This window comes from Pinus tabuliformis, chromosome 6, assembly GCF_031772625.1.
Source record: "Pinus tabuliformis cultivar Carrire ecotype Pingquan chromosome 6, CPIR1, whole genome shotgun sequence".
NCBI lineage: Eukaryota > Viridiplantae > Streptophyta > Pinopsida > Pinales > Pinaceae > Pinus > Pinus tabuliformis.
The window spans coordinates 266,174,586-266,202,438 of record NC_142292.1 but is presented as its reverse complement, the minus strand read 5'-3'; positions in this window follow the sequence as shown (position 1 = coordinate 266,202,438).

Genomic DNA, 27,853 nt, shown 5'->3' with positions numbered 1-27,853 from the left:
CTATTCCAGTGAAATTCACAGCAAAATATTTAGCAATTTGGGCATGGAAACCCTGTAGCTTTTGACAAAAATGTAGGCATCCCATAATGGCAAACGTTTGAATAAAGGTAGGGTCTTCTTCCATCATTTTCATGTTCATGGGCTCATAACGTACCATTGACCCTCCTTTATATTGTTTCCTATATGCCATAGCTGCAACACGTAAGGTTCCTCCTTGTTATCTGCAAATCAACCTAAAGATAGCTAAGCAGTAGTGAACCCTAACCTAGAGATAGCTAGACTTGTGTTGGATTGTAGGGGCCTGACCCAGGTTCAGAGGTGATTTAGCCAAAAAATTCCCACTACTACTAGCCCTTTCGGGAACAGTCCGTGGAGCACAAACTGAGGTCTCACTCGAAGTAGTATGGGAGGGTGCTAGAACCAAGTTTCCACACCCTAGAGATGTTTGATGATTTTAGGTGGTTCGTGGTTTGACCTTGCGCGCACGCCGCTACGCACACCTATCTGTACCTCACAGCCTGTGATGCTGCCTTCGTGCAGCCCTACCCGAGGCCCGAATAGTGTTATTACCCAAATCCTTGTTATTAACCCGATATTAGTTGCTCAATTTAGCTTATCTATATGTGCCTAGTTATACTTAACAGTGTTCAGCATTCATATAAGTGTGCGCGATAAATAAAACAGTATAATTGCATATGGTATCAAACAGGAAATAACTCAAGAACAGATACACAAGATTTGGAATCAAACTTCTCTTTATTATTCTTCTTCCTTGGTTACAAACTCGACTCCGCCTTGTGCACTCAACTGCAGACTCTACTAGGCCTCTGCGCACTCAGCTGCAGAGCCTCTTCCTACTACTACGACCCAAAGCACTTAGACTCTTACTCTATGCTCACTATCTTCTAGACTCCATTCATTAGCTACTTGATACTTTACAACTTAGAGCCTTGCTCTATTTATAAAATCCCATGGTCTGCGAACCATGGGTAGGTCGACACTACATTCAAAACTTAGGGTGGACAACCCTATGAATCTAATATGCAATTTGCGCTCTGTGCCGCACTTCGCGGATCTTTACAATAATATTATTCAAAATTTGGGCTTTGAGCCCCAAAACCTACTGTGGGAGGATTCCATGCCCAACAGGCCCCCAACACAAACATCGTGACTCGTCCTCGAATCACTCTGTCGACACGACGATCTTGGCGTGGAGTCCCTCTCGCTAGTCCCAAATGGTTTGGATGTCGGCAATGCACTAAGCTACTGCCTGCTGAACCTGCTACATCCTTGCTTCTGAACCCTGTGTTTCCAGTGTGTTGCGCTACATCTGTGCATGTATCCCTTGAATTTTTGCGAGCTTTCCTTCAATATCTATCGTGATTGTGAAGGCTTCATCAATCCATGGCTAGATGCATGCTTTAGAACTTCTTCCTTGTGGCGCGCCACATCCACCTGCTCTTTTAATGCCTTGGCTTGTTGCATCCTTGCAAGCCATTGAGTAAGGACTACTATTTGCGCAGTCCCTCTAATGTTGTCATATTGTTACTGGAGTTCACGTGCCTCAGTCTCCAGCCGTTGGATGTTAGGGTCCTCCTACAACATAGTGAGGACCTAGCGCTCATGTTCCAACATGTTGGTACAATCGCAAACTACACCTCCAATCTCTTCCATCCCTGCTGCAATAGCGCTGGTGCGCTGCTCTCTGACCTCTGGGGGAGTGGAAGGTTGCACCTTCAATCGCAGCTTGGCAATTTGAAGGTTAAGCTCGAGCTGAACCTTTGTGATCTCTTCTCATGCATCGTGGAATCCACTTGCCAAACTATGGATCCGCACTTCTACCAACAAATCTGTTATGATAGCCAGCTCTGGGATGCGTCGGTAAGCGTCATCTACTGTTTCTACCAACCTTTGGTTCTGCAACACCAACTCGTCGCGCTGCAAGATGAGATACACCATATTGATCTTTTGTTCACTGAGCACTTAGAATGCACGGTTCTCCCTCGCACGCAACTCTGTTGTGATCCCATCCTGGACTGATCTAGCGTTTCTTGTGAAAGGGTAGCTAGATTAGGGCTAAGGCCTTTCATCCTGCTAACCATCATTCGGTCCATCACATCTGATGATACTAATGCTCCCTCTGGCAACACTATTGTGTTGGCCATCCTCGCGTGCAACATCTGCTCTGCTACTGAAGTGCCTATTGCGACGTAGGTAGACAAGGTACCTTCCTGAGTGGGCTACACCTGTAAGTCCTGTAGTTGCGCCCTAAGGGCCCCCAACACACTCTGGTGCTCCGTCATAAACTCTTGGAGCACCTCATCGGTGACATCGCGAACCGTTTCGCCAATGTCATGGAGATCACCTTTAGTGAAGGTGATCGGGGCAATGGCCAACTTTGAAGCCTTAACCTTTTTCCTTGGACCTGACCTTTTTGCGATGCGCGACCGTTTAAGTTGTGTGGACATGGTCCCTGGGTCCACGCTTCCCTCTGCGATTTCAGTGTCCTATGCCTCCTGCCCTGAGGACGTTGCTTGAACCTCCTCTGTTGCTTCCGTTGTTGTCTGTGTTGTTGTGACTGCTTCTGTGGCCTTCCCTTGTTCCACGGCTTTCTGTGCCGCTTCGCGTACTGCCCTTACCTCTACTACCGCTTTTTCATTCCGCCTTCTCTCGACTAGTTGAGTGACACACAACTTGGCATCTTGCTTCTGTTTTTGTGTTGTTGCTTTCTCTAACTTCGCCAAATATTGGGCGCGCCATTCGGGAGGCCATGTCTCCAACACCGTAAAGATCACGTCGTTAGTGGCTATGAATGGGAGCTTTGTCCACTAATGTGCCAGATCCTTTCGCGCCCTGATGTAGATGTTGTGCATGTCCGGCTTGAAGTCTGCAAAACTCTGTAGACTGTTGTACACCGTGGGGGACAAGCGCAACCTCCTATTAATCCATATCCGGATGCTTGCCTCCATGAGCACCCAGAAAATCTTGGTATTGCGAATCTGTTTTGTGTCCTTGGTGGCCCAAAGCGAAGCGTACTTCGTGGCCTTTGGTAGGTCTCGGTCAATTCTCGGGAACTGACTATCCTACGGTAGTTCCCCTACTACCAGCAAGATGGATAAGAGAAACCATGCGTAGTGAAAGGTCTTACCATGCTCATGGGCCTCGTGACAGTTGAGCAAAAACTCCTCGTAGAGGAACTCAACCTAGTTGAACTGAACCCCCTCCGCGCATTGTTCAGCCAATGCGACCACCGGGGCTGGTACTTCATCGGCGCGACATTTTCTCATCACCTTACCGGCCAGGAGTTGAGTGGCTACGCGCACCCCCTTATCCTTGATGTTAGAGATGGCATACCCTTGCTTCTTTTTCTCCAGATTGTACTTGGCCTTCATGGCCTCTGCGAGAGCCAAATTGCTACTTTTCCTGGCTATCATCGTGGGGTCCCTCCCCTTACAGGGAAGCCGAGAAATTTGGTGGATGAGATCTGCCATGATGGGAATAGGCTCCTCCAGCCATAAGTACCCATCGTGCACCAGGTAGAGCAACTGCCTGAGGATGAAAATGGTGATGGGCATGTGGTGGAAATGCGGTATCCATAATAGATGCAGCAGCCTGGCCTTTTCCACACCGCATAGCCATTTTCGCGGCTCTAATGTTATCACCGACCCCTATAAATAGACTAGGGACTACTATAAATAGGAAGGGACCCAAAAATGCTATTTTTAGAAGTTTCACCTCTCACCCAATATGGCCAATGATCTCACTAGCCAAACTGCTATTTTTAGCAGGTCTATTTTTAGCACATTCTAAATTTAGCATTTCTTGTTGCACACTTTTCAAAACTCCCTCTCAATACGAAAGGTTTTCTCTCGAACCCGATCTTGTAACTCTGGAATTTTTTGCATGCAACACATCTACCCGGTCCACTTGCTCCAACAACACTTGGAACAAAAACACTCCCAACTAACCACTCTGTTGGGCTAGGAACATACTCTAATGCTGAAGCTCTACCTGCTGCTAACAAGTGCTTCCTCTTTGACATCTGCGCTACTGCAACATCTCCATTAGAAAAATATAAATATTCGTCAATGGTAAACAACACAATTCACAATAATCAAGACAGTAAACACAGAGATTTGTAGGTGGAAAATCCCCTCTAGATGAAAAACCACCGAATGATTCTTATTATTTGTCTTAAAAAATAATTACATCATGTTTTCAGCTTCAACTGAAGGAGGCTCCATCCCCTTAATTTGTAGGCTCCAACCTGTAGGATTATCCAACACCCTATTTACCAACTACAACTGGGAGGACGCTCCAACTCCCTAGATCTCAAACTCCAGCCTAATCGATGCTACAACACCTTGTGTACCAGTTGCAATTGGACGAATGCTTCAATGCCCTATGCAGGCTCTGACCTTCCATAACACCACCCTACTGCCCTGAAGTGTTCTCAGGCTCCAACCTGAAGGAGACTCCACTCTCCCACCTTGCACCACCTTGCCACCTTGAAAATTCGATGACCAAATTTTCATAATTTTCAAACTAGATCCACCCATGCTCTCAATCAATATAAAATAAACTTAAATAATCAGTCTTACTTCTGCTTAGTATGTATATCAATGTTAAACCCTGGAAGTGATCCGGATTTAAAGAGGAACGCAATAGATTACAGAGATAACCATAAATACAGAGATGCAATAACCATAAACACATAGATGCAGCGGAAATAATGCTTCATTTCATTAATGGAAAATACTGAAATATGCTTACAACCAGAAATGGAAATAAACCAGCTAGGGCGATGGTAGCTTATCTCTGAGAAGAGATGTGCGGCTACATGCCTCTGAACTGTATTACAATGAGGCTCGAAGGCCTATTTATTGTTGAGAAACAATGGAAAACCCTTCACATACCGAAACCTAACCCTAGAAGATGAAACGCCAAATTGTGGGCCCCGTTTGGGTAAATTGGTACATCAATTTCCCGGGGTCGTAACTTTGGAATACGATCTCCGTTTGACGCGTACGATAGCTCGTTAGAAAGATCTATCCGAGTACTACCACTTTGGGAGTCAACATAGGGCTCGGTCGCCCCAGAATTCCAAAAAAACGTCGTTTAGGGCCTCAAAACGGCTCCGAAAGTTCAGGACCCGAAAAAACTGCTAAAAATAGTAAACTGTGCTACAATTAAGGAAACTGAAAATGCTGAGAAAGACAATGGTGGGGGTCCAGGTGGACCTGGCAGGTGGCCACCAATATCCACCTAGATCATTCCTCCCCCCTTAGGAAGCAATGGTCCCCATTGCGTTGAGCTCCTCCATCTGCTGAACTTGTCCTGCAATCTCTGATGTGTCCAGTGATGGTGGGAAGGATGGTCGACGATGGTCCACATTGAACATTTGGTGCAGGCGAAGGAATGGAGGAATGTTGTGCTCCAAAGCATTGTTCCCCATAGCCTTGGTACTGCTGTAAGGACCATGTCGGTGTGGTCTGAGCTTCTGATGGGTTTTGGTAAGGCGTTCTTTCTGTCTATGCAACCAGACTTTGTTGCCCACCTAAAACTTGTGTGGTACCCATATACGTGAGAAGTTGTTCCTGTGTTCTGTCATGACCGTATTCCTTTGCTGCTGCTGCTGCGTAGAGGAACCCTTTGCAGGGGTCATGGATGTAGTAACAATCTTCCCCTTACTTTGGGAGTGGACCAGACAGATGAATTTCCTGGTCTGTGATATGAGCTTGCTGCCTTTCTTGGTAGTAATCAAAGATGTGGCGGTAGGTGGGGCTACCTCCGGTATCCTGTATAATGAATTATTCAAAGAAATAATGACAACACGAGGCCTGGACTCATACACAGCATGTCGCCTCCACAAGTATGGCTGGCCTAATAATACATCACAAACATCCAGAGGTGTAACATCACACAATACCTCGTCTATGAAGGGCTTGATGCTGTAGGGAAGGCGGCACTGCTGGCGAACTTTCAGATCTCGTCCTTCGTGAAGCCACCCGATACTGTACGGCTGCGGATGCGGTGTAGTCGGTAGGCCCAACCGCTTCACGACCTCTGCTGAAACCAGGTTCTTTTGGCTACCACTATCGACAATGAATCGCAGCGGTGAACCCTTCACCCACATCTGTGAGTGGAAAAGACGCTCCCCCTCCTCTGGATCTTCGGGCTCATTCTTCTTGATCTTGGCCGTGGCAACAGTGGCACTGGGATCCGCATCAATGATCTGCTTCCCTTTGCCATTCCCCTTGTCGGGTTCTGGCTCAGGATCAGAACATGCATCTGATTCGGAAGCCTTCAACTCGGCCACCAGCGACTGCTTGGTCTGACACTCACTTGTGTTATGAGTGGGACTCTTGTGGAACTCACACCACTTCCCTGTGTCCTTCTTCGGCTTCATGGTGTTGTTCTTTTCTTGCGGCTTTGACGGGTTGTCTTGGGTCACCCCGCCTTGGCTTTGTCCTTTGGGCTTCGGATTTGCAGATCCAAAGTCTCGCTTCTTCTGTTTGAACTTTTGCTCGATTTTGACAGCGTATTGGTATGCTGTGCCGAGTGAGGGGATGTTCAAGAACACCATCTCTTCCTGGATGTATCTGTGTAGGCAGCCGCGGTATTTGAGTACTAGATGCAGCTCAGAATCTTTGATACCCAACTGTGTGCGAAGGGTATGAAAAATGTTTGTGAACTCTGGCACATCTTGGTCTCGTCCCTGCCGCAGTGTGGTCCATTTGATGTATTTGTCCTCATAGGTTCCGACAGGGTAGTACTGCTCCTTGATGGCATCCCGGAAGTCATTCCAAGTGGGTGCGGCTGAAAATAGTGAGCCTGTACTTTCATCCTTCTGCTCGCAGTAAGTTTCCCACCAGTCCTTGACGTGGGGGGCTGCTTTGAGAAGAGCAAAAACAATCTTTTCCCGACTCGAAAATTCGTGAACAGAAAAATAACCCTCTAGCAGATTTAACCATTTATCTACGGCATCTGCGTCTATTTGTCCCTCGAAGATGGGGATTTCAAAATTAACTTGTACCTTGAAGGGTGTGGCATTTCTAGAGTCGCTGTTTGAAGCCGATGCGTCGCCTCTAGGTAGCCGCTGAAGGATCTGCGCAAAGCTATCCATCATCGCGTTCCTTTGCCGCTCGAGCGCTTCTTCGAGCAAGATTTTGATAGGATCTCCTGCCCCCTCGTCTTTCTTCTCATCCGCCATGGGAGGCCGTCGGGATTTTCGAGGCTGGTCTTGCAAAGGTTCGACCAGTTCAAGCCCTAACTCCTTATATCCCGACCTCGTTGGGGACATGCAAAGAAAAACAGAGAAAAAACAGACCGCTCTGATACCACTGATCCGGATTTAAAGAGGAACGCAATAGATTACAGAGATAACCATAAATACAGAGATGCAATAACCATAAACACATAGATGCAGCGGAAATAATGCTTCATTTCATTAATGGAAAATACTGAAATATGCTTACAACCAGAAATGGAAATAAACCAGCTAGGGCGATGGTAGCTTATCTCTGAGAAGAGATGTGCGGCTACATGCCTCTGAACTGTATTACAATGAGGCTCGAAGGCCTATTTATTGTTGAGAAACAATGGAAAACCCTTCACATACCGAAACCTAATCCTAGAAGATGAAACGCCAAATTGTGGGCCCCGTTTGGGTAAATTGGTACATCAATTTCCCGGGGTCGTAACTTTGGCATACGATCTCCGTTTGACGCGTACGATAGCTCGTTAGAAAGATCTATCCGAGTACTACCACTTTGGGAGGCAACATACGGCTTGGTCGCCCCAGAATTCAAAAAAAACGTCGTTTAGGGCCTCAAAACGGCTCCGGAAGTTCAGGACCCGAAAAACTGCTAAAAATAGTAAACTGTGCTACAATTAAGGAAACTGAAAATGCTGAGAAAGACAATGGTGGGGTCCAGGTGGACCTGGCAGGTGGCCACCAATATCCACCTGGATCAGGAAGCCTCACTACTCAACTCTGCTCAAACTAACCATTTCACAATTGTACCTCAAACCCAATCTTGCCTCTTCTCAATCACAAGCCAATATGGCCACTCTGTAATCTATAACTGCTCACTACTACAACTGAAGATCATCATCAAGGTCACTAGCTGGCAATTATCAATGTTCAATAACCTTCCACTATCATATAGGTATTGTGCTATGTCAATGAAATACACATAAGAAAATTGTCATGGATAAGGAACACTATTAAGTACCAAAAGACACTGTCAAATACCAAGTGCACTCTCATGTAGATTATTGTCATGTATATCTAGGGCACACTGTCATAATGGTTCTATCAACAAGGTTTATTTTATTCTTTCAATAATATTACTGCCAAAATTAGTTAACTTCAGACTCCCTTAATGGTATCAAAAGTATGTATCAAAATCACACCGCAATATAAAATAAGTCATTGTCTCACTGACATGGATTTCCTCACTGTAGAAGTTGTCATGTCAAGTAGGTCATTGTAGTCAAGTATCACACTACAAGAGTAAAGTCACTATCTCAATATCTAGCCATAAATAGGTTACTATCTTCAAGTTACTCTCATTGACAACAAAGTATAATAATTGTCATCAATCAAGTCTAGTTATCACATCATACATCACATCAAGGATCACTGCTTAATCTTATTGTCATTATTAGTCTAGAAAACTTTTCTATCAAGGATTACACATTGTCATCATTCTTGTCTTCACACTAGTGTATATGACTTTAGCATTGACCTTAATTACTTAATCTTCACTTATAACATCAACTATTTGATTGCTACAATGTTTCACATATGCAATCAAACAAGTCAATTGTATGTATGCCAATTACTTTAACAATCCATTATACCAATTCTACCAGGATCAGTATCACATCTCCAAGCTATTCACATATTATGTTTTCAAGGGAAGGTCATTGTCAGAAGATACCATTGAGCCAAAACAAAACAAAATCAATCATTTGCTTTGTGCATGTATCAACGATTGACCTAAGAGATGGAAGGAACGATTTTTCTTTTGACTATTGTATTCAAATTCTTATGGTTGAAGTAAATATGTCACTTCCATATCTGAGTCTTTGAAGGTATTGTGTAACAAAGATAAGAATTTTCACATTAGGCCCCAAGAATTTATGTGGCAAGGTCAGTTCCTTAAAGAGGGTTGAATAGGTGAGCCCTTTAAATGCAGAGGACTCACAAATATTCCTCAAATAGATGTATGGAACCTCAGGTCTTCATAAAAGTACAGTTTATAAAAAGGAGAATTATGAACTTGTTCCCCAAATCATAATTTTGTCAATATGTCAATTTGATCTAGGTTTTCCTAAGCCAAAAAATTTAGATAAGGTCACTGAAAGTTTGCTCCATATTCCTTTTAAAATCTTGTAGCGATAACTAAAGAGGCTTTAGGCATAAGGCGCCGCAAGAGTGAATATGTTATGAGACAAAATTAGTGCCTTAATGGAGGGCCGAGCTTTGTAAAGGAAACCTCAGAATTTTGGTCTTCTTTGAAGCCATATCAACTTCAAAAATTGTATTAGATGTATTTTAAATAATACCCTAAGAGGGTCGAGGATCTTATTGTTGCAATAGGCTGCCAAACGAATCCCGTATCTAGGACCAAACCAATAGAATAACCAACTCGTTCTTTAGATTTCTTCGTTGTTCATAGGGAAAGATATTTCAAAGATAGATAATCATTAAGTTCATCACAATATTTGGAGAGAGATACCAATCTTTTATAGATTTTGAGAGGGCTTCTTTAGGGTAGCTGTGGGAGGATTTGTTGGAGGGAAATCCTCCCTTTTTAAAATTTAAATATTATTTAAATTAAAACCAAGGATAGTGTAGCTTTTGAGTTAAACTTTAGTGGCTTTAAAGCTTGAATTAAATTAGGAAACACTTGTATTGTAGTTAGGTTTTGACTTTGAAAATAATTTTTCTTTTAGGCCTAAAAACCCCTAGTTTGTAATTTATAATTATAAAATATATTTATAGAAGCCTCCAAGTATATTCTTTGCCAACAATAAGATCAATCCTTTTGAGAGAAGCCTTGTTTCTTTGACTAAGGAGATGGGAGTTTGAGGTCTTGATGGCGTCTAATTCCCCTTGTAATTTCATATAATGTTTGAGGTGCTCTATAACATATTATAACCATTATCCTTCTTTCTTTCTTTTAATAACGGGCTTGCCAATGTAAAGGTGCCAAATCACCATTCTTGTGGGTTTATGCCCAGAAGTTGGGGGTTTAAAATTCAAACACAAATATCTCTCAAACCGGGAGAACTCTCTGGGTGTGCCACATACCACTAGAATCATCTTGATGATGAGAATATAATGACGAGGATCTCCAAGGAAAACTCAGAGAGTTGGTTCTTCGAAAACCCGAAAAGTCCAGGAAACCCAAATCCTAGAGTTAGGGTTTTCAACCATCCTTTACTGGAGCTTCCAACTTGATGTAATTCAGGAAAATATTAGGAGTGTTCATTAATAGGTTGACATCAATCCATGTGTTTAGTCAAAGTCAAACATCGAGGTTGACATCAATGACAACACCATTCAACAAATGTAATTTCAAGTGAAGAATGTGTTGCTTCATATTCCAATATATATATATATATATATATATATATATATATATATATATATATATATATTTATGCGATATGAATCAATAGAAATCTCTTATTTGCCTCCCAAATCCATTGTTTATGTTTGCATTACATTTATTATTGAATTAAAATTTATGTCTATGCTAGTTGATAGTCTAATGAATTTTTTTTCAAATGAGTCATTTTGAAGAAACGATTGTTTTATTGTGTATAAGTATCATATAAGTTATTGTTGAAAGGCTATTTTGTTTTTTCTTATGAAAAAGGAAAAATGATAAATTGATTATATCAATCAATGAACATTTTTCACCTTATGTTCACCCAACCTACTTATAGCTTTGATGATTTAATTTATAAAATAAAAAAGGTTTTCTTTTGCATGTTCATTATATTTCTACGAGATGCATGTTTATTGTATTTGATGATTTAATTTATAAAAAAAAAAAAAGTTTTCTTTTGACTGCTCATTATATTTCTACGAGATGCATGCTTATTGTAGGTGTACATACTCTACCCCACTATGGAATTGTACTTGTGACCTACCCCACTATGGAATTGAACTTGTGACCTAGGAAACACACATTCATAACCATTAGAGCCACTGTAATTTTTATAAATTTAAATATTACTTTTCTAATAATAATAATAATAATAATAGTATTATAAGCTTACAGACAAACCAAACACCAAATTGGTGTGTGTGCGGCCAACTCATTTGCGAGACAAAAGGTTTATGCGACCACCTTATTTGTGAAACAAGATATTTATGAAATGTCTACTAAAATTTTAAAGAAATATACATTACTAATTTAAACTTATAACTTCTTTCAAAAAGACATATATTCTTAACTATTAAACTTACTCAAATTTTTTATAGCAATATAATTTTCAAAAACTTGTTTTTATTAATATAATAATTATTTAATTATAATTAATCGCTTTTAATTATTATTATTTTTAAAAATAATTTTATTTTATTAGAAATATAAAATTAAAAATGTAATAGGAATCATGACAAAACCGTTTTTATTAATATAATAATTAACTAATTATAATTAATTGCTTTCCATTATTATTATTTTCAAAAATAATTTCATCTTATTAGAAATATAAAATTAAAAATGTCTGGAGGAATCATGGCAAAACCGTGATTACAAGTTTTATAAAGTAATTTTAGACGAGGCAAGGTCATTCAAAATATGGATGTTCCAAAATATGTGCAAAAGTAAAAAATAATTATATTAGAAAAGTTATTTGATAAAATTAAAAGAATTAAATATTCAACGAATATTTTAAATAGTGACTCGTCATCTAATCAATTAATACCTCCAATTAAATAGTTAGGCACTTCTCTTTTCTTTTTCTTCACAGCGAGGCTATCAGAGTTAGTCCAATATTTTCCCTGAGCATGGAATTAATTTCGCCTTCTAAAAACTTAATTAGAGTGATGGGGTATAGAATCTATGCTTCCATTTGAATACAAATATTCAGTCATAAAATCCCCAGCCAGTCGAAACTAGTGTACTCCATTTTCAAGCTCTTTTCACTTTGCCTTCCTTCCCGCAACAATTGAAAACGAGGAGGGCTCATGGTGGAGCAGAATTTGCCGAGGAAAGAAGCCTCCCAAAACTGCCACCACCGGTACTGCTGCTTCTTCCCCTGATAAGATACCTGCACAAGAAAATGCAAAAGTCGATCTGGACGGCCTTCTCAGGCACATAACTAAGCTTTTCCAAATGAGGGTAAGGTGATTTCATATTTATCTTGAATGTGAATTATACTCACATATCCATATTAAGTTTAAATTTATCCAGTTGTTATGTGAAGTCTAAAAAATGTGTGACCCTTTTAGACGATGTAAAAAAATTAAAGCCTTTCATTGTATAATATGACAAGTTCAGTGTAGTGCTTAATATTGCGGCAGACATATACATCATCGAATCTATATATATAGATGATCAAGATATTATTTCGTTCGGGTAGAAGGAGCGTAACATGAGTTTCAATGGTTTCTATATCAGGAGGGGAAAATAGCAGCCTATGAGCCACAATATTGGCCAAGCTCACAAAGATTCATCAACTTAAACACGTTTCTTTATGATGGAGGAAAGGCCAATGTCTGTACCAAACGCCCCTCCATGTTTTCACAGTGAATTTTTCTTTCCTCCTATTTATATTTATTCAAACCTGAAATTTGCATCACCATGTCCATGTCCTACAGGTAAAATCTTCAATCTAAATTCTTCTTTATTTCTGTTTCAATGGTGTTCAGAAAAATAATACTCTAGTCGATTCAAAGACAATTGCTAGCATTATGCTGCAAGGTATGGGTTCGGGAAGCATGGTCGCCGCAGGTTTGCTGGTTGTGGCAAATATACTGGAAAGATTCGAAGACGTTAGTACCAACCAAATTGAATGTCTAGATCTTTTGAAAGAAATGCTTAAATTAGGCAAACTAGTTAAGGAGTTTAAAGGACCAAAGGGGGACACACACAACGAAATCGAAGCCGCAACAGCGTTAATTGTGGAGGGTTCCATGATGTGCTGTGCACACATTAATTCTCCAAAATTTTCGCAGTGAGTATTCGACAGTCCAGTCCAGTCCAACCTTGTTGTTTTTTAACGGTGTGATTGTTTATTGACATCAAGGGCTCTTGTCCTCCTCAAATGGAACGCGCTTTTAATCATTGCGTTGGATGGATTATCATCGACGCAGATTCTTTAGGGAGGGCGGGAATAAACCAGAAGAACATCGATCAAATTAATGCCGCTTGATATTCGGCAATTCCTATTTCATGGCCTATACAATAGTTAATGCCGCTTGATATTCGGCAATTCTTATTTCATGGTCTATAGAATAGTTAATGCCGCCTGACATGCAAGTATTTAACTATCTCCTTTCAGAGAAAGCAAGTTCATCGAAGGTGCTTTCACTGAAAAAAATAGTTAAATGACTGCATGTCAGACGACATTAACTATTCTATAAGTGATGAAATAAGAATCGCCGATCAAATCAAGAAAGAATTAGATACAATGTACAGAGATCTACACACCAAATGCTCATCAATATCAATCGAAAGTTAGATGATCAGCCCGGACCCCAGGTGGACTTATCTTTATTGGTTTTTCTTTTGAATTTAAGATGTACTCTCTTTTTTTTACATTGAATTGGTTACATATGTTTGAAATTTATTGAAATTTGATACACAAGAGTTAAGTTAGATATTCTTTTATACATCAAATTTCTTAAATATTTCAAAATTTAAAATTTAAAATTATTTATTAATCTTTGTTAATTTGCTTGAGATGGGATATCCTCAACCCTTTTGGGGTTGTATGGCTAGTCCATGCTCGAGTTATTTTTGCTTCATTTACATTTTTCCAGGTAAACGTTTTGAACAACTGTTTTTTACTGGTACCTTTTGGTACAAATGAAATGGTTATTTATTAATCTTTGTTAATTTTCTTGAGATAGGATATTTCAGCCCTTTTGGGGTCCATGCTCGAATTATTTTCGCTTCATTTACATTTTTTTTTTCTAGGTAAACGTTTTGAACAACTGTGTTTTTTACTTGTACCTTTTTGGTACAAATGAAATGGTTTTAATTATTGGTAATTTGTAAAACTCGTTAAAATAAAATAAAATAAAATAAATATTAGGTTAAAGATTAATAATTAATTAATTTTAAATTATTAATTTAATAAATATTATATAAGAAGAGGAATCTAGATAAAACTAACTCTTACAATAGTTTAGAGAACGATATTTCTAGCCTAAGGAATGAGGGTAATATCCTTTTAATAGGTGACTTCAATGCTCGAACTTCAAACAACCAAGCTATTATTTTAAGCAATCGTTCCAACCCTAATCCTCTTTGGTTAGACGAAGACCCTACCCTGGCTAGTAGATACAAAAGGAGCTCTGAAGACCTCGGGGAAAATTTGTTTGGGTCAGAGCTAATCAAGCTCTGTAGTGCTCAGGATCTCATAATTTGCAACGGTCTAAAAAAGTGGCCCAATTCCAGCAAGATGACCTGCATCCATGGACTTGGTAGCAGCGTGGTAGACTATGTTATTTCTGATCTTCCATTATACAACGAAATGATAAACTTTGACATCTTAAACGACCACGAGCCTGACTCCGATCATAGGCCTTTACTTATAACCCTCAATTTTGTCATGCATAGAGTTCCCATAGAAAATAATACTTACAACCAAAATAACTTAATATTTGATAAAAATAAAAAGGACCTCTTTCTAAATGAATTAAAAACTAATTTGCCTCCTTTATCTAGTATAGACAACATAGAAGACCTATATCATAACTTTACTACAACCTTCTCATATTCTATTAAAAAGTTCTCAATTGAAGTCTCAAATAATAAAAGAAATAACAAAACCAATCCTTGGTATGACAAAGATTGTAAGAATGCGAGGAGAGCAATTAAGGAAGCTGTTGATGATTCTCTTAAAATGGACAAGATAAGAATATACAAAGCCCTAATTAAAAGGAAAAAGAGGCAGTACATTCGTCAAAGACAGGAGAATCTCTTACACCTCTCTAAGGTCGCTCCTAAGAAATTTTGGAGGCAGATTCTGACTAGGAAGACTAAGGATAATAATAAAATTTCTCTTCACGATTGGAATTCTTATCTTAAAAAGCTTTATGAATCTCCTAATGTCATGGATAATTTGGAAACCCTGCTCACAACGAAAGAAGTCTTCTCTTTAGAAGACATTAAGTTTGGGGTTAATCGCCTCGCGAATGGGAAAGCTAAGGACATTGAAGGTTACCAGGCAGAAATCTTAAAAATTGGAGGCCCTGTCCTCATCCCCCACATCCACAAGCTTTTCAACCAAGCTGTTAAGCAAGGGTTCCCTAAGCCTTGGACTGAGAGCCTCATTATCCCTATTTTTAAAAGTGGAGATACAAATAACCCCTCTAATTATCGGACAATTATGATCAGCCCTCTCTTAGCCAAGTTGTACGGTAGTATTTTGGAAAAAAAGTTAAGCATATGGCTAGAAAGTGAAGGTAAGCGGGCTAAAGGCCAAGTCGGTTTCAGAAGGCATCACTCAACAACAGACCACCTTGTTACGCTTAGGATCATTGCGGAGGAATGTCGTAATGATAAATCCAACTTATTATGCTGCTTTGTAGACTTTAGAAAGGCTTTCGATATGGTTCCTAGATACAACCTTTGGAATAGGTTAGAAGAGCTAAAGGTTCCTCTTGAGTTGAGAGCTGCTGCTATAAGGCTATACGAGAATGTAATTGCCAAGCTAAAGAACAATGAGGGGTGGTCAAAAGATATTAAGTGTAACATTGGAGTTAAACAAGGCTGCCCCCTCTCCCCTACCCTATTTGGCATTTACATCGATAAGCTTGAAGGTTATTTAGAAGAAGCAGGATGTGGTGGCACAATCTTAGCTGGGATAGTCGTTATCCTTCTTCTCTACGCTGACGATATTGTTCTTTTGGCAAGGTGCCCTTCTGATCTTGATAAGCAACTCAAGCTTCTTAAGGATTTCTGCTCTACCATGGGTATGACTGTTAACACTGACAAAACAAAAGTTATGATTATCAAATCCAAGAAGGACACTTGCGCTAATTTTATGTATGAAAATAATAACTTGGAGGAAGTGTATTCCTACAAGTACCTAGGAATTGATATCCATCACAAGCTCAACTGGAACCATAGCATTGAGAAAATGATCAATGGGGGATGGAAAGCTTATTTTGGTCTTGAAAATAATTGTAAAACTCAAAACCTCGTAATGTGGGATAAAAAGAAGTTCCTCTTTGAAACTTTAGTCATTCCTGTTATCTTATATGGCTGTGAAGTTTGGGGCTGCAGCATCTCCAGAGAATCATGGAGAAAGATTGAGCAAATCCAGAAGTGTTTTATAATTTATAACCTGAAAATTAAAAGTAATACACCCTATCCTATTTTCCTTATAGAAGCAGGTCTTTCTCCTATTGAGAGCCTAGCTATGCTCAGGTTTCTGGTGTACAAGCACAAGCTCAATAACATAGACAATCATAGACTTCCTAAGCTAGCTTTAAATTCCAGCCAAAACCACCTAAGGCTTAACCGAGGATGGCATAAGGACACAAAGGCCTAGTTAAACTATTGGGAGATCAATGAGAATGATGCTTTGCAAAACATAAATAACATTAAAGATATTGTTACTTCTAAGTTCAAAGAAAAATTGTGGTGCGAGAAAGATTTAGCGTCTAAAAGAAAATTAAGTTATTATAAGAGGGTCATCAACCCCACCCTTGAAGATCAAAAATATCTCTCTATTTTAACTAGCTCAAAGAAGAAAATTAATATAGCAAAGATTAGAACGAATTCTCATGAGCTCCATAGTGAAACTGGCCCTTGGGCAGTTCCTAAAACGCCATGGATAGAAAGGATCTGCCATATTTGTGAGAATAGGAGCATCGAGGATGAAAACCACTTCCTCTTAGAGTGCCCTGCATACAACCACATTAGATCTCAATTTCACAACCTTTGTTACAATACTGACCTTCCTAGCCTTTTACAATGCCAAAATTATAGTGAACTCGGGAGGCTTCTCTCCAAGCTTTTTGAGCATAGGAATAAAATCTTAAATCAAAATAAATAATTTGTCTTTTTAGGTCCGATAGATCATTATTTGGTCTCAGCGGACGTTAACCATCATCATCATCATCATCATATATTTTTAATAATTAATAGATTAAATTATTATATTAAATATGTGTATATAATTTTATTTGATTTTTATATTATTATAATATTTTATATTAATAATTAATGGATTTAATTTGAATAATTTAATCAATGGTTTTTTTTTAACTATTATTTGAAATTTATGAAAAATTATATCTGATATAATAATATGTAATGTAATATTACTGTTCATTCATTATTATTAAGTGATAAGAAAAACATGTTGAGTGATAAGAAAAATATGTTAAATATGCAATATAAATGTAAAATACATTTTAGAAAATGTTGGACTATATATATATATATAACAATTTTCTATTTCATCAATTCATCTCAATATATATGTAATGAGACATAATATTTTAACATTAACATTACAACATCTCCCATTCTAACATAGTGTTCTTAATATTAAAATATTAAATTATAAAACTATATCTATATAAATTTTAAATTTAAATTATAAAATAATTTTATTAATTATTTTCTATATAATTTAATTATTAAAATATTTATTTTATTTTATCATATAATTTAACAATCTATTACTTAGGGCTAACCATGAGAATTCTGGCCTTCAAAAGCAGTGTGGATCTTCGAAACCATTAGCTCAAGTTAACAATTTGACCATAACACAATTTTGGCCTTCAAAGGTGCGTGGATCTTCGAAACATGATATCACCACCTTAATCTATCTTCAGGAAAATCCACTTCCACCTGAGTTTTGTAACCAAGTTTTACGGCAAAATTTTCACTTCACGGGAATTTTGGATCAGCAAGAGCATCCTCCATCTCTTCAACCAACTTAACAAAACTAGAACAGAGATTACGTTAAATATATGTTCCATTTCTCAACGTGCCGATCTTCTAGCCCCAACGCTGCTGCAGATTTCCGCCCCACTCTACTACCCTGATCATGATTTTGTAGATTTCGCATCACAGAGGGAGAACGGACCATGTTCATGCAGCGTGATTCTGAGCACTTTAAATAGCTTGAAGCTTTCTGTAGCGCCTAAGTCTTGCCTTCTTAACCATTCCCAAACGCTAGATTGTAGAAGGGCTGACAAGAGGAAAGGCATCCACGAATGCTTTCCCCACAATTGAATTGTTCCTTCCAAACGGAAAGGCATCCACGAATGCTTTCCCCACAATTGAATTGTTCCTTCCAAACTTGCATCACCTAAAAGAAGAAATAATCTTTGATGCCCCAACTCTCAAACTTTTGGTCTAGGCAATCCTAGGCCATGTGACAAATTTATTTAACATATTTTTAACCTAATAATCTTTTATTTTATTTTTTAAATCGAAATTGACCGGCTATGGTATAATTGGAACCCGTCAGCGAGAACTCGCTCCTCAACTCATCCCGCCGTCGCATCTTGAACTTCAATGGTGCTGGCCCGTAGCTGCAGAACTCCCCCATCGCCTTTTGAAACAACATTACTGCCAAATATAAATGCTTTTAAATCCAAATTTTCCCATCCCTCTTAGAAATTTATAACACAAAATTTTATTAGAATAACTCGTCTAAAAACGAAAAATTGATGAGGACAACTGTGTAACAGGGTGATGAACTTTAGTGTTCACTCTCATGATCTACAGTGCTTTTAAATGTATATTTAGTTAAACGATAATGTTGCGGGTACAGGTTATTTGCCACCGCAACCGCAGGCACCAGTTATAATTTATGCGCAGAACGTTTTTCTTCCCGCAGGTGCAGTCCCTCACTACAAAGAAAATGCATGCATATGGATTGCCAAATTATTGAATTAATTTTTATAATTTAAGTTTCTCTACTAATAAGTTAGTTTATTCCATAAACAATAAACAGAGAGGTGATTTTATGCTTTTTGATCCTTAAAGTTGCTGCTACTATTGTTCAAACACTGCTCTGACGTTCTTGTTGGGTATTTTTCTAAATGGGGAAAATACCAAAAACCTAATAAACAAGCACACAGAGGCAATGCTCTGTTTTTACTTTTCTCCAGGATCCTTTTGTGCACAGAAGACTTAAAAAATTTCACTTAGAGACAGAGTATTTCACCATAAGTGATTTCTATTCATTAAAAAAAAATTCACTCTGTCTTCATATGAGAATTTACACTGCTGGAAAATTCCCAATAAAATTTACTGCTGTAAAACCTCCATTCAGATTTACTGGTGTAAAACACTTTTACATGCTGCTGTAAAAACAAAACTTACAGAGTTACAAAAAAAAACTCGCTCCACCATTATCTTTATGCACTGCTGTGCAAAAACCACACATGGTTTTCCTTCACCTCTGTTTTTAAATGCCCACACAAGATATTACAAAATATATTTTTGCACTGTTGTGCTTACATCCTCTGGTTCTTCTTTTCGCTGCTGCGAACACACAACATTCACCTCCCGTGTGCCATACAAGAAACAATGGTCAACACAGTAATAAATGAGCACATTTTACGTGACTCATACACATATCAAAAAACTTAACAACAAATATATAAAAAGAATTAAAACTATGCGCCCATGCCCATATTAATGGGACTTCACCAAAAATTACGTATGTGCCCATAATCATTTAAGACGGGCCTCCACCAACCTTCGTAAATGCATTAAAGGCCTCAGCGTTTCTTCCACGGTGGTCAACGAAAAGACAAACATTATACAATTTGGTTTTGGGAAGCCATCGGGTCCGCGCTTCATCGCATCGCAACTTTACTCATGTTAAAGACCCCGACCCTATGATATTGCCGATAGCGATGTGCCGATAGCGATATCGGCGATCGCTCGTCGGAAACACAAAAGCTTCTTTATAATTCCTTCACTTCGACTTTGCCGATGCGATATCGGCGATCGCTCGTCGGCGATATTCATATCGCTACCACTGCCTATCTTCGATGCTCCAACCCGCCGAAAAACCAACCTGATTCTCGGTGAATTGCACGGTTAGAGTCCTCATGCTGCTGCATGGCTCAACTGTATCGCAGTTGAAATTATATTTTCAACACTCCCCTTTAATTTCAACTGTCGGGCATTCAATCATACCCAAACACTTCCTCAAAAATTCAAAGCTCTTCTGATCCAATGGCTTTGTCAAAATGTCTGCTACCTGTTCCTGAGTACTGCAATGTTGTAAACTGATTTCTCCATTGCTTACCAATTCTCTGATGTAGTGAAACCTTGTATCAATGTGTTTCGTTCTCTTATGAAACACTGAATTCTTTGACAATGCAATAGCTGAGCTATTGTCACAAAAGATGACTGTCGCTTTTGCCTGCTCTTGGCCTAAGCTTCTCAACATTCTTCTCATCCACACTGCTTGACATGCTGCTGCTGTAGCTGCCACATATTCAGCCTCTGCTGTAGACAATGCTACAATGGACTGCTTCTTAGAAGCCCATGAAATGGCTCCTGAACCCATATGAAAAACATAACCGGAAGTGCTCTTCCGATCATCTACACTTCCAGCCCAATCGCTATCAGTGTAACCAACCAAATCTGAATGTTCTGAGGCATGATATAAAATTCCAAACATTTTGGTACCTTTCACATACCTCAAAATTCTCTTTGCTGCCTGCCAATGTGCCTCCTTTGGCCTCTCCATGAATCTGGAAATTAAACTAACAGCATACATTAAATCAGGCCTAGTTGCTGTTAAATACATAAGGCTGCCCACAATGCTTTTATACAAGCTAGGATCAAAATCCTTGCTGCTGTCCTCTCTGCTGAGCTTTAATCCCATTACTGTGGGAGTGATCGTTGCCTTGCATTCTTCCATCTTAAATCTGCCCAAAACTTGATTTACATATCTTGCTTGAGATATAAAAATTCATTTTTCATTTTGATCTACTTCTATGCCTAAGAAGTATCTCAAGAAACCCATGTCAGTCATTTCAAATTCATCCTTCATGACTGATTTAAAATTCTCAATAAGATAAATATCATTTCCAGTGAAAATAACATCATCTACATATAAAACAACAATCAAAATTTTACCATCCTTTTCCTTGATGTAGACGGTGGGTTCTCCTTCACATTTGTCAAATTCATTATCTAATAGATATGAATCTATCCTGCTGTACCATGCTCTTGGCGCTTGCTTCAGCCCATGAAGAGCTTTCTTCAATTTGCACACTTTGTGCTCTTCACCTTTCTTCTCATATCCGAGAGGCTGTTCCACATAGACCTCTTCCATTAACACTCCATTTAGGAATGCTGACTTCACGTCCATTTGGTAGACTTTCCATTTGTTTTGTGCTGCTATGGACAGCACTGCTCTCACGGTTTCCATTCTTGCAACCGGTGTGAAAGTCTCCTCATAATCTCTCCCATACTGCTGCTTGTACCCTTTGACAACCAGCCTTGCCTTGTGCCTTTCTATCTTGCCTTCAGCATTGCTCTTGGTCTTATAAACCCATTTCACACCAATGACTTCTTTGCCTTTTGGTAGCTCAACCAAATCCCATGTTTTGTTTCTCTCTATGGCATTAATTTCCTCATCCATAGCTTCTATCCATTTCCTATCTTTGATTGCATCTTCGAAATGAATAGGATCATCTACATGACAATATAAGGCAAACAAGGAATTCATTCCTTCATCATAAATGTCACTTAGATTTCTAAACTTCTTACCTCGTTCACTTGGTGTGCAAGTGCTTGAAGATGCACTTGAATTTCCTCCTTGTGGTGTGCTTGGAGAAGCACTCTCATTGATCCTCAATGGTGTACCTTGCTGTCCTTGTGTTGGCGCTGCTGTTTGGGGATGTATTTCAGCCACTTCCTCTTCATCTTCATCATGAGACAAACAGTTCTTGACATTCACTGTTTTCTCTATGCTTCCATCCCAAGCTTCTTCCTCAATGAATTGAACATCCCTGCTGACAAAGAACTTCTTGGTAGATGGGATGTACAGCCTGTAGGCTTTGGATTCATCACTGTATCCAATGAAGATGCATTTCTCCCCTTTGCTGTCCAACTTCCTCCTTAGCTGATCTGGTATATGTGCATAGGCCACACACCCAAAAACTCTCATGTGGGTGACTCCTTGCTTTCTCCCACTCCATGCCTCTTCTGGCACTTTGTTCATGACTGCCTTTGTAGGACACCTGTTCAATATATAAACTGCACAATGTACAACTTCAGCCCAATACTCATTCGGCAAATGCTTTGCCTTCAACATGCTTCTCGCCATATCCATGATGGTCCTATTCTTCCTTTCAGCAACTCCATTTTGCTGTGGGGTGTACCGAGTTGTGAACTGTTTATGTATTCCATTTTCTCTACAGAATCTTAGGAATTCCTTGGAGATATACTCACCTCCTCTATCAGTTCTCAAAACTTTTATGTGCAGCCCGCTTTGGTTCTCCACAAGTGCTTTGAAATTTTGGAATTTCTCAAACACTTCACTTTTGTTTTTAAGGAAATATATCCAAGTTTTTCTTGTACAATCATCAATGAATGTCAAGAAATATTGGCTGCCAGCTAATGATGGAGCTTGCATTGGTCCACACGAATCTGAGTGGATAATCTCTAAGGGTGTCTTTGCCCTTATGCTTTTCCCTGATGGAAAACTTTCTCTGTGTTGTTTTCCCAAAATGCAGCCTTCACATAGGCTGTCCGGTTTCTCTATCAATGGTAATCCCTTCACCATTCCTTTTCTGCTCAATAAGTTTAGACCTCCAAAATTGAGATGACCAAATCTCAAGTGCCACAACCAATTTTCATCCTTTGGCACGCTTTGGAAGGCCTCTTGGGTGACTGTTGCCATTTCCCTTTTGTTCTTCAAGTCTGCCCGGATCCTAAGAGGGAACATCCTGTTCCTTGTCATCTTCACTTCAGCAATGCATCTTTTGCTGGGTGGTATGTCCTTGATGGTGCACACATCATTTTCAAAGTAAAAATTGTAACCCTTTTGGATAAGCTGTCCAACACTCAATAGGTTACATCTCATTCCGGGGACATAGTATACATCTGCTATGGTTTTCTTTTCTCCTTGTTTTGTAAATATTTTTACCTCCCCTTTTCCCATAACAGACACTTTACTATCAGTTCCTAATGTGACCTGTGACTTCACATTTTGATCTAAAGCAGAAAACAGGGCTAAGTTCCCTGTCATATGGTTGCTACAACCTGAGTCTAAAAACCATATGTCTTCACTATGTGTTTCAGCCATGTTACAGGCTAACAACACATTACTTTGACTGCTGTTTTCCCTTGTAACATTTGCATTTTGTCTGCTGTTCATATCATGTTGTTTCTTTCTACAATCACTTGCATAATGTCCATACTTTTTGCAATAATAGCATTGAACATTAGATTTATCATACCTTTGTCCTTGAGCATGATGTTGTCCTCCTTGTTGGCTGCTGCCTTGGCCTTGGTTCTGATTTGGATTGCTGCCTCTTCCTTGTGCATTTGATGAGCTGTTCCTTCCTCCTCTGTTCTGGCTTCTGCCTCTTCCTCTCTTGTTTCCTCTACCTTGACCTCTTCCTCTTCCAAAAGACATCTGGGTCTTGAAGGCTTGCTCTAGAGATGAGTTTTCATTCCTACTCAACCTCTGCTCATGTGTTATCAGTGATGCATGTAGCTCATCAACTGAAAATCTTGAGAGATCCTTTGTCTCTTCAATGGTGGTGACAATGGCATCAAACTTTGAGGGTAAGACCCTCAATATTTTCTCCACAATCCTTCTGTCTTCAATGGTTTCTCCATGAGTTCTCATTTGTGTGATTACACCAATCACATGAGTGAAGAATGAGTCAATGTTATCTGACTCTTTCATGTTCAGATTCTCAAAATCCTTCCTCAGCAATTGTAGTTTTGCTGTCTTCACTCTCTCCATGCCTTGATAGGCTGTCTTGAGGGTTTGCCATGCTTCATTGGCTGTCTTAGCTGCTGCTAACCTTGGAAACATACTCTGGTCTACTGCTAGATACAACAACACACGGGCTTTTGAGTCCTTCTTCCTATTGTTCTTCAGCAGATCCTTCTCTCCCTGAGTTAATGCATTGAACTCAGTTTCATCTGCTGGTTCTTCAAAACCTTCTTCAACTATTTCCCATAAATCTTGGGAAGCAAGCAGGGCTGTCATAGTTATTGACCAGTAGTCATAGTTCTTCCCATTAAACTGTGGGAGCTGAGTGTTAAACAAACCCATACCAGTGCTTGTGCTAGCCATTCCTTGACTGTGTATGTTTAAAAACAACTGACTGTTTCTTCAGCAACACAAAAAAAACTTTTGAAATACCTGAATCCTTTGATGTCTGAGTCTTCTGTCTGCCTGAGAAGTTTTGCTGCAGTAACAACCTTCTCCCTTCAGCTTCTTGAACACCTTCAAGAGCCTAAGCCTGCTCTGATACCACTGTTGGGTATTTTTCTAAATGGGGAAAATACCAAAAACCTAATAAACAAGCACACAGAGGCAATGCTCTGTTTTTACTTTTCTCCAGGATCCTTTTGTGCACAGAAGACTTAAAAAATTTCACTTAGAGACAGAGTATTTCACCATAAGTGATTTCTATTCATTAAAAAAAATTCACTCTGTCTTCATATGAGAATTTACACTGCTGGAAAATTCCCAATAACATTTACTGCTGTAAAACCTCCATTCACATTTACTGGTGTAAAACACTTTTACATGCTGCTGTAAAAACAAAACTTACAGAGTTACAAAAACTCGCTCCACCATTATCTTTATGCACTGCTGTGCAAAAACCACACATGGTTTTCCTTCACCTCTGTTTTTTAATGCCCACACAAAATATTACAAAATATATTTTTGCACTGCTGTGCTTACATCCTCTGGTTCTTCTTTTCGCTGCTGCGAACACATAACATTCACCTCCCGTGTGCCATACAAGAAACAATGGTCAACACAGTAATAAATGAGCACATTTTACGTGACTCATACACATATCAAAAAACTTAACATGCCGTATGTAAACAAATATATAAAAAGAATTAAAACTATGCGCCCATGCCCATATTAATGGGACTTCACCAAAAATTACGTATGTGCCCATAATCATTTAAGACGGGCCTCCACCAACCTTCGTAAATGCATTAAAGGCCTCAGCGTTTCTTCCACGGTGGTCAACGAAAAGACAAACATTATACAATTTGGTTTTGGGAAGCCATCGGGTCCGCGCTTCATCGCATCGCAACTTTACTCATGTTAAAGACCCCGACCCTATGATATTGCCGATAGCGATGTGCCGATAGCGATATCGGCGATCGCTCGTCGGAAACACAAAAGCTTCTTTATAATTCCTTCACTTCGACTTTGCCGATGCGATATCGGCGATCGCTCGTCGGCGATATTCATATCGCTACCGCTGCCTATCTTCGATGCTCCAACCCGCTGAAAAACCAACCTGATTCTCGGTGAATTGCACGGTTAGAGTCCTCATGCTGCTGCATGGCTCACCTGTATCGCAGTTGAAATTATATTTTCAACAGTTCTTAATATTGTTGAAATAGGAGGGGCTTTTGCCAACGGGATCTCAAGAACATGAAGAGCAAGATAAGAGGAAGGCAGAGGAGGAAGCAAAGAGCGCAGAGGAAAAGAGGAAGGCAGAGGAGGAAGCAAAGAGGGCGGAGGAAAAGAGAAAGGCAGAGGAAGATAAGAGGAAGGCAGAGAAGGAAGCAAGGAGGGCAGAGGAAAAGAGAAAGGCAGCGCAAGATAAGAGGAAGGCAGAGGAGGAAGCAAGGAGGGGCCGAGGAAAAGAGAAAGGCAGAGGAAGATAAGAGGAAGGCAGAGGAGGAAGCGAGGGCGGAGGATGGTTTGAATTTATTTTGAATTTAAAGATGGATGGTTTCTTATCTAATTATGCTGATCGCAAATTTCAAATATTTCAAAAACCCTGTTAATAAAAACAATAATAAACAATTAACTTATTGTGAAAAATAGCCATTTCGATCTCATTTTATTAATTTTTATTTCATAAATTATTTTTTCCCTTGATTCTTTTCCTTCCTTTAAACAATTTGGAGAAGTGTTGTTTTTTACTGTTTTTATTTTGTGGATACGGGGGATTTGCGGAAGCCAGAACCAGCGCCAGCGCGGCTACCTGTTACAATTCATCATGCAGATAACATTAAACTTTTTTCTTAACGCAGGTACATTATTGCCTCAGCGCAAAGTAAATGCATACATATAGGTTGTCAAATTAGTTTGGTTTTTTTAATTGTAATAATAATATAAATTTACTGTTAGTTTTTCTTTTTTAAATACATGGAATATAATTGTTATATATATTTTTAAAATAATTAGGATTATTCTTAAACATTATTTTGCAGAGGAAGATAAGAGAAAAGCAAAAGAAAGAGACACTGAGGAAAACAATAGATAGATTTAGGAAGAAGATATAAAAAGGTAGGAAAAAAGAAAAAGGCAGTGGAAGATAAAAAAAATATTGAGGAGCAGGAAACAAAAAAGGGAGAAGAAAAGAAAAAGGGAGAGGAAAATGAAAGGAAGATAGAGAATGAAACAAAAATTTTAAGGAAATGTACATACTAATTTAAACTTATAATTTCTTTTAAAGAAATACATATTTTTAACTATTAAACTTACTCAAATTTTTTAATGGCAATATAATATTTAGAACTTATTTTTATTAATATAATAATTATTTAATTATAATTAATTGCTTTTAATTATTATTATTTTTCAAAAATAATTTTAATTTTTTAGAATTTATTTTGAATTTAAAGATGGATGGTTTCTTATCTAATTATAATTTTTAAATATTTCAAAAACCATGTTAATAAAAACAATAATAAACAATTAACTTATTGTGAAAAATAGCCATTTCGATTTCATTTTATTAATATTTGTTTCATAAAATATTTTTTTCCTTGATTCTTTTCCTTTAAACAATTTGGAGAAGTGTTGTTTTTCACTGATATTACTTTGTGGATACAGGGGATTTGCGGAAGCCAGAACCAGTGCCCCCGCGGCTACCTGTTACAATTGGTCATGCAGATAATGTTAACTTTTTTCTTAACGCAGGTACTGAAAAGAGCAGAGGCGCACAACACATCAACACAACACAGAAACACTGAACTCAAGACTTGCATCTATTCATCAATTAACAGGTATATATACAAGTTGGAGAAGTTTCTGGAGATGGATTCAGGCGATGGCTTCCTGGAGAAGCTTGCCTATTTTTCAACATTTTCTAGAATCAGCATTTAAATCGCTGTTGAACATTGGTAGCGAGTAGTTGGAATTATTTAGTTTCTTCCAACATGTTATCACTAGAATCTATAGTTCATGTATATGATAATTGTCCATAAGTTTATTCTCAGGTCTTGAGGTCTTGTAAATAGGTTTGTTTGCTTTTGTCAATTTCAAAATTTGAAATTCAAGAGTTATGGATGAAATTCGTGTAAAGGCAAGGGTATTAGTCATCCTCCGTCATTGTTAGTTATGTCATGTCATGTCATTGGTACTTGCGCAGTTTCGCAGCGCGGGTATGATGTCTTAGGTACTTGCGCAGTTTCGCAGCGCGAGTGTGATTGGT